Genomic DNA, 13,689 nt, shown 5'->3' with positions numbered 1-13,689 from the left:
TCTCAACAAAACATATAGCATTTATCATACTGGTTTTCTTGAAATGAAAATTTATTGTTATGTATTTTGAATCCTCTCATGTTCTGCTATGCACATGAAGTGCTTTTTTTCCCCTTTCTCACTTTATATTTAAGTTCTGATATGTGAGTTTATGTAGTGTTTTTGTTTCTATTCTGTATTTCTGTTCTTGTGTTTGAGTCTAAAATAATTTTTAAAAGACTTTAAAAATCAAATGAAAGAGATTGAGAAAAAAATTTAAAAATTAGAGCAATCCAAGAAAGATGACTATGAAAAGAAAGTCAACCAATTTGGAAAGGAAATCCAGAATCTTAAGGAAGAAAACTACTGCTTGAAAATTAGAATTGGGTAAGGGAAAGCCAATGAAGTTAGAAGAAACCAAGATATAATGAACAAAATATAAAGAATGAAAAAAATAGAAGAGAATGTGAAACATCTCATAAGAAAAACAATCTGGGAACAGATCAAGAAGAGAATATGTAAGAATAATTGCACTACTTGAAATCTGTGATAAAAAAAAGAAATGATAAAATAATACAAGAAATAATTAGAGAAAATCATTCAGAAATGTTAGAACAAGACAGGAAAGTAGAAATAGAAAAAAATCTACCAAGCACCACCTGAAAGAGATCCTATGAGGAAAACCTACACAAACATCAAAGTTAAATTCCAAAGTCACCAGCTGAAGGAGAAAATATTACTAGCAACAAGAAAAAAAAAATTTAAATATGGCAGAGCCATAATTAGAATCACATGAGACCTCACAACAGTGACAGACCACAGGTCTTGGAACACTATATATCAAAGAACTGAAGAATTGGGGTTGTGGCTGAAAATTTAATACTTGGAAAAGTTAAGCATAAGAATTTTCAGGCTTTTTTTTTTAGTATAATTTTTGGTTATGTATGTGTTTTTTATTTTTTATTTTTTTGCTTTTAAGAGAGGGAGGGTAGGACAATTGGGGTTAAATGACTTGCCCAAGGTCACATGGATATTTTTTTGTGTCAAGTGTCTGAAGCCAGATCCAAACCCAGGTCCTCTTCACTCCAGGGCTGATGCTCTACTCACTGTGCCACCTAGCCACCCCTTGGCTTTCAGGATTTTGTTTTTAAAAAAATCCTGAATTTTATAGAAAATTTGACATACAAGATCCAAGAGAAATATATGGTACAAATCAAAGACTAATTGCAAGGGACTCAATAAGGACAGACTGTTTACTTTTGATATGAGGAAATGTAAAATATGTCTAAGATTGTTATTAGTGAGTTGGTAGTTCAAAAGATAGATTGGGGTAGACCTGAGTATGATGTGATTAAAAAAAAGTAAAACCATTTAGGAAAAAGGTAAAAAGAGTAATTATCTTATACAAATGAGGTATGAGAGGAAAAACTGATACAGAGGAATTAGATGGGAGAGTATAGCTGGTATTTTTGGAACAGTACTCTCATCAGGAATAAATTAAAGAGGGAACAATATATTATATCTAGAAGGGTATAAAAGTCTTATAAATTCAAAAAGAAATAAAAGAGATATGGAGAGGGGAGAGGATAAGGGAAGGATGTTTAGAGGTAACCACACTCACATCAGGTCAGGGTTAAAGAGAATAATATATACTTTTGGAAGGGAATAAAAAGTCTTCTAAATATATAAGGAAATAAGAGGTTGAGGGAATAGGATAATAGGAGGGTGATTATAGAAGGGTATCTAGGTTAATGTGAGTGGGATAAAAAGGGAATTGTGTGTATATTTGGAAGGCTATAAAACCATAATACAAACAGTTTATAAGCTTATAAAAAAAGAACAGATGTGGAGAATAGATCAAGAAGAGAAAACATAAAAATAATCAGACTAATTGAAAGCTATGATCAAAAAAAGAATCTTGATGCAATAATACAAGAAATAATTAAAGAAAACTGTCCTAAAGCATTAGAACAATTTGATTAGTATAAGGGGGGGGGGGGGGGGAGTAAAAATAGAAAAAATCCATCCATCACCACTTAAAAGCGATCCTAAGAGGAAAACTCATAGGAATATTATAGTCAAATTTGGGTAGAAACAAGAGGGTAAGGGCCAAGGGTGAGGGGTGGGAGAGGATAAGAGAGGGATCTTGGTGGGGGGTAGGTTAAGTAATAGGAAGGCAAGGTAACAGGTAGAAGGAAAACAGAGGAGTCAGAAGGTATAGGTAATAAGAGATACACATGAAACTAAAATAAAGATCAGGAGTAGAATTTATTAGGGAAGAAAAAGCAGGGGTGGTAATCATGATCTCAGAAGAAGTCAAAGCTAAAATAGATTTAATCAAAAGAGTAAAATAGTGAAAATACACCATATGTCAGTCATATTAATCAATTTTCTTTTAGACTATTTGAAATAACTAGGCAGAATAAGGTTGGAATATTACTGTGGTATGTGAAATGATGAGTTGGTGGACCCAGAAAAATATGAAAAGACTTGGACTTAGGAAGGAAAATGTTATCAAGCCTCAGACAAATAGAGGACAAACAAGAGTAGTATGGTCTTACATAAATGCATATGATTGTATGTATGTATGTATACACATGTACTCATATTTATATATGGTTATACATATCAAAGTATATTTACACATATGTGTGTAAGTGTATGCATATATGTGTGTGTGTGTGTGTATCCATACTCAGTTGTAGCCTTCTTGGGGGAGAGGGAGAGGAATGAGGAAAAAACAACAAAGTTAAAAAGTGGGGGTGGCTAGGTGGTGCAGAGAACAGAGCACCAGCCCTGGAGTCAAGAGCACCTGAGTTCAAATCCAGCCTCAGACACTTAACACTTACTAGCCAGCCATGTGACCTTGGGCAAGTCACTTAACCACAATTGCCCTGCCTTCCCCCTGAAAAAAAAAAGTAAAAAAATGCACAGCAGAGAGCAAAGGAAAACTTACAAGGAAGCAAAGAAAGGATGAACCTCTCTGAACACAATGTGTAGTATTTATTATATAGGCTTTTTAAAAATGGAAATTTTTGCTGTGTATTTTGAATCCTCTTACATTCTGCTGTGCACATGGCAATTGTTTTCTCTTGTCTTATTTTGTATTTGTTTTAGTATTTAAGTTCATAATATGTTTCCTTTTTTCTTATTGTACATTTAAGTTTTGGTATTTAAATTTAAAATAAATTAATAAAAAAGGGAAGAGTGATCAAAAAATCTTTTTGGAGAAGGTAGGAATTTATCTGACATTTGAATTAAGCTACGGAAATCAAGAGGTGGTGATGAAGAGGAAAAGAGGAGATGAAGGCCTTAACTAAGGTGATGGCTGTGGAAAATGGAAAGAAGAGGTTGCATGAGAGTGATTTTTGAGTAATATCAGGCAACTGATTGAATATGTGGGGTAAGGGAGAGTGAGCACTCCAGGATAATGCCAAGATCTGAGACATTATCCTAGAAGACAGAAATATGGAAGCTTGGTAGAGATGAGGGTTTAGAAAAAAAGAAAATGAATTTTGTTTTAATGCTATCCACCTCCAGAAGGAAAATTGATGAATTCTGAGTTCAGATTGAAGTATACTTTTTCATACTTTCTTTTTTTGCTTTTCCTCCCACAACATATCTAAGGTGGAAATATGTTTTACATGACTTTACACGTATGATTGATGTCATGTTGCTTGCCTTCTCAGTGGGTGGGCAAGATGCTGGAGGGAGAGAAAGAATTTGGAACTCAAAAATTAATTGAATGTTAAAAACAAATAAATACAAGTTTAAAAGATAATTCTGTTTTAAATATTTTGAATTTGAGATGTCTCCTACGGTAGATATAAAGGTTGAAATGTAAAATAGGGTAATTAGTGATCTCAGAATGAAGCATGGGGGAGAGATTAATCTTGTGTATGTAGGTATGAGAGTAATTTTGTAAAGATGATAGTTAAAAACAATTAGATTACCAAGATAAAGAGAATATAGAGGGGCAAAGATCAGGATGGAGTACTGGGGAACCCCCACAGTTAAGGAGTACAATGTAGATGATGAGTCAACAAAGGAAACTTTTCAGGACTAGCCAAAAAGGTAGAAGACAAACTCAGAAAGAATAGTGTCACAAAAGCCCAGAAAGAAGAGAGTATCCAGGAGGAGAGGGTGATCAATATTGTCAAATACAAGAAACAGTTTGATGAAGAAAAGCATTATCAAAAAAAAAAACAAAAAAATAGTTTTATTCATTAAGAAATCACTAGTTTCGGGTGGCTAGGTGGTGCAGTGAGTAGAACACTGACCCTGAAGTCAGGAGGACCTGAGTTCAAATTCAACCTCAGACACTTAACACAAAAACTAGCCATGTGACCTTGGGCAAGTCACTTAACCCCAATTGCCCTCCAAAAAGCAAAAAAAAAAAATCACTAGTTACTTTGGAGACAACAATGGTTAAGTAATGAAGTCTAAAATGAGATTGCAAATGGATAGAGAACTGAGTGATAGGAGAGGAAATGGAAATACTGAGTATGGACATCGTTTTGCTGAGAAATGGAGGAAATATAGGACAATAGCTTGAGGAAATGGTAGTATCTAATGAAGACTTTGTTGTTTTTTTCTTGAGGATGGGGAGATGAACATATTTAAATGTAGTAAGGATGTTGAAAAGAAGAGACTGACAATTCAAGAGAGAGGGGGATAATTGAGCACTCAATCTTCTGGAAAAGCAGAAAGGAATAGGAGTAAGTGTAATTCCAGAGGGAATAACCTTGGCAAGGGGAAGGACCACATCATCATAAGAGACTATGGAAAAGTAGGAAAGAGTAAGGTGATATATCAAGAGATTTCAAGATAAAAAGAATGGAAAAAGAAAAAGTGTTAAAATTCTTCCACTAAACATGAAGCAACAAAACTGTATAGTAGGAATATTATGAAAGTAAAATAACTTTAGCCCTAAAAGAACTTAGAGGTTGTTCAACAGTCTTCATTTTATAGATGAGGAAACTGAGGTCCAGAGTGTTTAAATGAATTGATCAAAGTCACATAAAAGTCACATAAAATAGGTTATAGAATCAAGATTTCAATTTTACCTTACAAGTATTAATCCACTGCTGTGAATTATATATATACAGTTATTTGAAATGTGTTTACAAAATCAAATGCAAAATTATAGCAATTTTCCAGATGGAAAGAAAAATATACTTTACTCTTAAGAAAAACAAAGTATGGTTTGTGTCTGAATTAGACAGATCAGCTGTTATCTTTAATTGGATTTACTGAGCAATTGTTCAACCCTCCATGTCACTTAGCAGAAGACCTAGACAGACTAAATCTATGAGAGCAGATGAATTGGATAGATTCAAAACATTTGTCCTGATTCATTACAGCTCACCTTTATGGCTACATGGCCCAGCAAGGTCCCTGAAATACCCATTCTGTCACGAATGGGGCATTAAGCCAGCCTCCAGTGAATCAAGTTGAAGGTATTTTATTGTCCCACAGCAAATTCACCCAAATTATACTTCCCCTCTGTCTATCTTCATTTTGAAGATAAAGGCAACCAGTCCAAAAAACCTGAGCTGATCCTAGAGTGTCTCTGAAAAATACCAATCAAAACAGCTTTCAAACTCTTTGTTATTGACTCACAGTCATGTTTTCAGATAACTAGATAGGCATCACACAACATCAGTTCTCATGCATGCAGGACCATATGGATGCCTGATTAATTTGTGAGATCAAGAAATGGATTTCCTTTCTAGACTAGCATAGGTGACTAATTAAAATATGAAGACTTAGTCAGTGTAAACAAGACCTAACACCTAAGTTGTTAATGACAAAACAGCCTTTATGCTCTTGGGGATGTAAGATAATCTTCTTATACAAGCCAAGACAGAATACTAAATCATTTCCTTTTGCTCTGCAGCCTTCTCTATAACAAAGTACAATACTGACATCATGCAGGGGTTCTCTAAAGCATACTCTTATTTATATTGCCCAGACTACTTTAGTAATTGCTTTGCCTTCCAAGTCTAGATCTCTTAATAGAAAAATAAATACATCAGAAACACTTTATTGTTTTTGTGTTGAGTTCATTTTTTTTTCAAAAAAAATTTTTTAAGCAATTGGGGTTAAGTAACTTGCTCAAGGTTACACAGCCAGGTGTTTCTGGGTGGGTGCTAAGTGTCTGAGCCCGGATTCAATCCCCCAGGTTGTCTCAACACTGGAGCTGGTGCTCTTACTCGCTGTGCTACCTGGCTGCCCCTAGAGTTCATTTCTAAAATTATAATAAAAACATACTTTATCTCTTAGATCAAAATAGCTTTTAGAAATATAAGTGGAATTAGTGTGATAACTAAAGTATCTAAAGTACAGGTAAAGTAACTAAAATAATGTCTGTTAATAATTAACAAATTAGGAGATTATGATTTCTTGTTTCCCTAATAAGTAGTAAGAAAAATAGACAGATAGCTAGCTAAATATGTATATATGTATATGTATTTATAAATGTATGTAGATATATATGTTTGTGTATACATACATATGTGTGTATCATCATCTTTTTATTACGGCAAGGCATCATTCTGGCTAATCTTAAAACAGAGACCAAATATGGAACACCTTTTTATGTTTTCTAAATTATAACTTTTTTAAAAAAGTTAACTTTGTAACAATAAATGATGCAGTATGGTAGAGTAAAAAGATTGGGCTTAAAATACTCACTCTGCCATTTAGTAGTTTTGTGACCTTGAACAAATCACTTCACCTTGCTTGGCCTCAGATTCTTAATTTATAATGATAAATGTAATTTAAAAAACAATAGCATAGTCATTTATGTAGTGCTTTGAAAATTGCCAAATTTTATCTCTTCTGTGTCTAACTTTCCATGAATCTATGTATTTTTTTAAAAGGAAGATGGTCAGTGCCAAAAATTTTAAGCATTAATCCAGTTCTTAAGTACTCACACTCAAATCAATCTGTGATGTAATTGATTCTGGAGCTCCCTTCAGTGATTGCAGTCAAGTCATCCTTATTTCCCCAATCTATGCAACACTTATCCATATCTTCAAAGTTTTCCATAAGGTTAACCCACTATGCTATAAACATTTCTCCCAAAATCATGAGACAGTTAATGGAGCCATCTGGCTGTGCACCTGCCATTTCTTATCTTGTCACATGATGAGCCCATCTTTTCTGCCTATCAGTGCTTGATGATATATTTTATTCCTCTCCCTTAGAACTCATTGGTTATTTACCAAAGCCTGCTTACACCCTCTATATACCTACCCATTGACTTCTGTGTGATACCTCAATTCTTCAGAGATAATAGTGTTCCTCATCTAGCTGCCATACAGCCAACATCATCAAAATGTTAAATGCTATACAGGTGTATTCTGCTTTTATAGGGAGCTTGGAATCTGGAAACGAACTTTGCAACATCCTGAAAATTTTTATTTTTAAAAAAGTAGCTTTTTTTCATAACTATTGCTTCCAGGAATGGACTTTACCAGACTTGTCAAATATGCATTCTGTGGGCTAAATATTACCTACTCACTCCCAACTGCAGCTAGATTAAAATGTAATTAAGAAATATTTGACAAAATAAATTAAAATAAAATAAAACATAAGTAATATTCCATTTTGAAATTGTCAATGTTTGTTCTCCACTAATGCTCATGTAGTTGCCATTATTTGTTTTTCCCTTATTGATTGATTGATTTATCTATTCCTTCATGCATTCATTTATTTATTTTTGCACTCAATAATATTTTTCCAATTACATATAAGACAATTTTCAACATTTACTTTTGTAAAATTTTGAGTTCCTAATTTTTCTCCCTCTCTTCTCTCCCTAAAACAGCAAGCAATATTATATAGGTTATATATGTACAATCATATTAAACATATTTCTGCATTAATCATGGTGTGAAAGAAGGATCAGAATAAAAGAGAAAAAACATGAGAAAGAAAAAAAACAAAAAAGTGAATAGCATGCATTTATCTGCATTCAGACTGCATAGTTCTTTCTCTGGATATAGATAACATCTTCCATCATTAGTCATTTGTAATTGGATCAAATCATTATATTGCTAGGAAGAGCTAAATCTATCATAGTTGATCTCACAATGTTGCTGTTACTGTGTACAATGTTCTTCTGGTTCTACTCATTTCACTCAGCATCAGTTCATGTAAGTCTTTCCAGGTTTTTCTGAAATTCACCTGCTCATCATTTCTTATAGAACAATAGTATTCCATTACATTCATATACCACAACTTGTTCAGCCATTTCCCAGGTGATGGCATCCTCACAATTTGCAATTCTTTGCCACCACAGAAAAAAGCTGTTATAAATATTGTTGTACATGTGGGTCCTTTCCCCTTTTTTATGATCTCTTTGGGACACAGACCTAGTAGTGGTATTGCTTGTTTAAAGGAAGTGGCCACTATCTCTGTTTGAGTTTGACACCATTTGTCTTGACAGATCAAAGTCATGTTGTTCTTCAGTTGTATCTGTTTATGACCCCATGGACCAAGCCATCCATGGGGGTTTCTTGGCAAAGATAATTAAAATATTCTGCATTGCCTTCTCCAGTGGATTTCTATCTCCCTCTACTTACTTCACATCTCCAGTGGGTTAAGAGAAACATAGGGGGTAGTTAGATGGTGCAGTGAATAGAGCACCAGCCCTGGAGTCAGGAGGAACTGAGTTCAAATCCAGCCTCAGAACTGAGTTCAAATCCAGCCTCAGACACTTGATAAACTTACTAGCCATGTGACTTTGGGCAAATCACTTAACTCCAAACAATTTTGCCCTCCAAAAAGAAAAAAAAAGAAGTAAAACAGAAGTTAAATGGGATAAACAGAGCCTGAGATCACACAGCTAGTAAGTGTATGAGGGAGGATTTGAACTCAGGTCTTCCTGACTCTAGGCCCAGTGCTCTTTCCACTGAGCCACTAAGCTATCTCCTTTCAAAGCCTTAGAGGAACTTAATTCATTTTAATAACTTCCTAATTCTCAGCATATTTAGGCAGTATCATAACCTAAAATCCTACAGTTTCGTTAGTCAATCCTATAAAACAATACTGAGCCAAGAAAGGACCTTAGAAGCCATTTTGTCCAACTTCCTCATTTTTTTGAAAAAAGAAATGAATCACAGTCTTAGTGACTTGCACAATGCCACACAGCTAGTAAATGAAGCAGGCAGAATTTGAACTCAAGTCCTTTGACTCTAAATCTATCAATTGTACCATGACATCTCTCACAACTGAACTTTAGAATTAAATCATTATTTTTAAATATATTTTATTCCAATCATTAAAGTTGTTTCTAAATTGCTTTTCAAATTGCCTCAGTCCCCACCTCACTCTTGTCTTTGGATTTATAACTAGAGTGACTCATTGAATAGAATACATGTATCTGGTAAATAATCTGACTTCTCCAGGTCATCCACAAAATGTTCTAATTGATAAGTCCACTTCATAACTTCACAGCTTGTGAGAAAAACCAACCTATCAAATAATTCTTCAGAAATACACTGTATCTTCAAATTCAGTATCTTAACGTTAAGATAACAAGACCTAAGTTAGTGAAACCTTCTGATGAATTGTTGTATTACTCACAAGGACACTCAATATTTTCTTATTTAACATTCATACCAGAGTCCAATCCTTGCTGCATTTGAACCCCTTTTTTAAAGAAACAATCAGATTCAAAATGCAAGAATGAATGAAGGATATTTTGCTTTCTTATCAATGAGAAATCCCAAAGCCAGAATTCCATGGAATTCATGACTTAATAGATAAGGCCTAGGGAGTGGTTTTAGGTATATAGAGCTTAAGTGATTTATCCAGGTACCTATAACTAGAAAAAGTAAGAGGTAAGATTTCAACAACATCTTCCTCACACTAAGCCCATCAGTCTATCCACTAAACCATGGTGATTCTCAATATCTGGCTCATAATCATTTTTGTGTTTTTTGGTTTCAATCAGGATTTGTGATTTCCTTAGAGTGGGGAACTTGGTTATGAAGAACAAGAATTTATCTATAACTTAAACTCTTTGGGAGACAGCAGTGGTCCTAAGAGATTAAGCAATTTGACCATGATCCCAGACTTATTACAAGTCAAAGGAAGAATATAAATTTTGATCCTCCTGACTCTAAACCTGGCTATTTTGCCATGATGCCCCTCTATAATTGAGCATGGGAATTTTTCCTTAGTGTGTTAGTGGGTTTCCTTCTTACTATCTTCCTACTAAAGGCTTCCATATCTAACATACATGAGTGTTTTGTAGTAATTTTGAGATGATACATGAGAAAGGGGTTCATAAATGTTATGCAAATAAATCAACACTTCTGATTTTAGTTATGAATTCTATTTACTTGACAGGTACAAAGCACTCCTCCAGTATGAGCACAGAAACTGAAATGTTTGATTGTTATTATTGTTTCTTTGTAGCTTCTGAAGTAGACAAGAAGTTTGTGAGGTTATCAATTCATATCTGGGAACATGGAGAATGAAATATCAAATAGGCTACACCCTGCTAAGTTATATAATGTGCTTCTTAAGGAAAAAAGTCAATCAATAATACACAAGAAATAAAAATAAGTCAGTTTCTCTGCTAAAATGTTTCTTAATGTGCTACACCACCATAAAAGCTGGTTTTATTTATTACAAATAATAAAACTGTAGAGTTAAACTAATCAAATTCAAATCAGTTCAACAGCATAATTTTCAACTGAAGAGGTACTTAGGAAATGCCAAATGAACTTGGCAACGGAAGGCTCATTGCCTCTTAATCAGATGCAGTCAGCTTTAAACATCAGTCAGTCAGGTGATAAGTTTGTCATTTCTCAGCTCTGTTCTTTGCAGGAAGCTGTCAGGAAGGTTTGACAGCCCTTAAACTTGCCCACCTCATTTGTCCCTGTTTACGAACTTCGTGTTGATGTACAAAAACTTCTGGGTGGGGAGATAAGAGAACCATAATGACACTTTGATCAAAACAGATATCTATACATATATGTGTTTGTGTGTGTGTATATATATATGTATATTATATATATACACACATAGACAAATATTTTACATATACAGATGCATGTGTGTATATATATATATATATATATAAAGTGATTATATATATTAAATGACTTGTTATATATACGTATACATATGTATTAGCAGCTAGGTGGTGTAGTAGATAGAGTGCCAGTCCTGGAATCAGAGGGACCTGAGTTCAAATCTGGTCTCAGTCAATTCCTAGCTGCATTACTTTGGGCAAGTCACTTAACCTTGTTTACCTCAGCTTTCCTCATCTGGAGATTTCACTCATCAATTTTTCTCAACCACCCCAGTATCTTTGCCAAGAAAACTTCAAATGGGGTCATGAAGAGTTGAACACAACTGAAACAAAACAACTATCTAACTAGCTATAATATTATGTATGTATGTATGTATATATGCAAATATGTTGATTTATTCTGCTGAATGCAGCAAATATCAGTCAAGGTTTGTGGTGTGAAAAGATGCTCAATTTCCAAAAAGAAATTTTTACTACCTTTCCTTCAATTTTAGTTTTACTTCCCCCTTATGTCTAATTGTGTCCAGCTATTTTAGCGAACTAAGGAATATTAATGATTAATAGCCTTTCTCTCAGAGAAATAGGCTTGTAATACATCATTAGCATCCAGAGATCAGAGCTCTTGAATTAGAAGGGGAAGCCATGGATGAATATATTACTGCTCTGTACAATTACCTTACACCAGTCAGAAATCAGCTCCTTTCAGAATTAGACCAATGCCTGCTCTCAGTGAAAACATATTTGCAGGAAAGTTGTTCAGCTCTTTACAGGCTTCCGCCTAAAGAAAGAGAGATGAATTAATATGGACCAAGAAATTGGCTAGAAGCCCATCTTTGATCTACCTTTGGGGGGGGGGGAGGAGAGATCAACATAGACAATAACATAAGGAAGGCAGAGTTATGAACAGGTGCTGAGTATCAGGTTAAAGAGGGCAATTGAAATGTAAAGGATTGGTGTCTCTGGTGGGATGAACTATCTGCCCCTTATCTGAGTTGACCTGACCCCGTCATCTCTATTTTAGCCCTGATTTGATCTGAAGTTTCAAGGCAACAAGGCTGAAGCTACACAGACCATTTGCCTTTACAGGTTTGATTTTTTTCTTTGATGTTTACAATGAACACCAAAGGCAGGGAGTGGTCAAGGGAGAAGATATAGTGAACCTTGATGAATGTTTTTGATTCTAAAAGAGTACATCTCAATTAAACTGTTGGGATGATCAGAACTGGGGGGATGCTTAATGTGAGTTGGGGTACCCATGAAACTTGGTTCTTACATGTCTTCTTCAAGTGCATTTATCAAATAATTCAGGGGATAAAAGTGGCCCCATAAACATTAATTGAACAGCCATTAAGCAGGATAGCTGTTTGTTTGGGGTTGATGGAGGACATAAAGCTTCATACCCTGTGGTGGAAAACAATTAGGTCTGATGATGAACATGCCATTAAATGTACTATTACCAGTCTTCTATCTGTCTAACTTTATAAAATAGCAGTCAGCTGTAGTCAAAAGCTTGCATAAGTGATAGGAAGTCATATTTTTACTGTCATGTCATCACCCGTTATAAATATTGTAGTGTTTCTAATGCTTTATGCTAATGGCAGTGACTAATGGTAGTCATTATCTCCATTCAATCTCATAAAAAAAAACTTCTTCAAGAGAGACTGCTCATAACTAGAATGCTGTTTAAAATTAAACTGTTTCTAAAACACTGAAAATAAAAAGCACTTAAATACAAGAGGTTGGATGGTTGATTTATTTTGTTTTGAGTATGTTTGACAACTGCTGCCATCATTAACTTTGCCACTTGCCAAATTGATATTCCACACCATAGTGCCTTATAGACTCATATGTATATGTATGTGCATGCATAATGCTTTAAAGTTGTTGTTTTTTTTTTTCCTATTTGAGAATATAGGTGAAGATTTATGATAGTTAAACTGATGGCTGAAATAAATCTGACATTTGCCCTTTGGAGATTTGGTGTTTTTAACAAGGAAGGTGAGTTCTCATCTATTTCTGATTTTGGTTATGAATTCTGCTTATTTGACAGGTACGCAACACTCCATTTTGAGAACAGGAACAGAAATACTTGAATGAATGAAGCTGTTCTTTGCATCTGATCAGTGCTAAGTGGGATGTCAAATTTATGCCAAACAAGTAAGTGTTCATTTTGGAAAGATTTACTTCTATATCTCTTACCTAACACTTCCAGGTCTGTAACTTTGAGAGTCAGTTAACTTCTATTTTCCTTTTTCAGTGCAAAAGAATTTGTCTCTTACCGAAAAGATTATCATGTGCCTTTGAGATAGTGGTATTGTAGCATTAAAGAGGAAGATGTTGAGAGAATTTTGATTTTCAACAAACTCTGAGCAATTACTATATCATATTCTCCATTGCTGATTGACTCTCAAAGTCCAATGCATGATGTAGGTCTAGGGGTTGAGTTCAGTAACGTTACTATACCAAGAGGACTAAGACATCCTCATTTCAAATACCTCTTCCTCTCAATTTCCTCAAATCCTTAAAAATTCACAATGCGCAAAATGCTTTAGATACAAATGTATTTGCATAGTTAAAAAATAGAATTTTAGAAAATTCTCCCTAAATCATATCACAACAAAATTCACAAAAGAACCTGCTAGCCTAAATGGTGAAGA

General features: G+C 34.4%; 1 protein-coding gene across 1 annotated transcript in view; it reads left to right on the top strand.

Annotated features, from left to right (window-relative positions):
* Nucleotides 1–13,689, top strand: part of KHDRBS2 (KH RNA binding domain containing, signal transduction associated 2) — an 890,357-nt gene that overhangs the window by 821,890 nt on the left and 54,778 nt on the right. Inside the window, exons 12-13 of the transcript XR_011164972.1 lie at nt 12,054–12,118; nt 13,083–13,189. The gene's annotated coding sequence lies outside the window, so the exon portion shown is untranslated. The remainder of the gene's footprint in view (nt 1–12,053; nt 12,119–13,082; nt 13,190–13,689) is intronic.

The sequence above is a fragment of the Petaurus breviceps genome, unplaced genomic scaffold (assembly GCF_028583685.1).
Source record: "Petaurus breviceps papuanus isolate PSGF00001 unplaced genomic scaffold, PetGlider_PUasm1.0 90822, whole genome shotgun sequence".
Taxonomy (NCBI): Eukaryota; Metazoa; Chordata; class Mammalia; order Diprotodontia; family Petauridae; genus Petaurus; species Petaurus breviceps.
The sequence above is the reverse complement of the archived record's forward strand: the minus strand, read 5'-3'. Positions and strand labels throughout refer to the sequence as shown.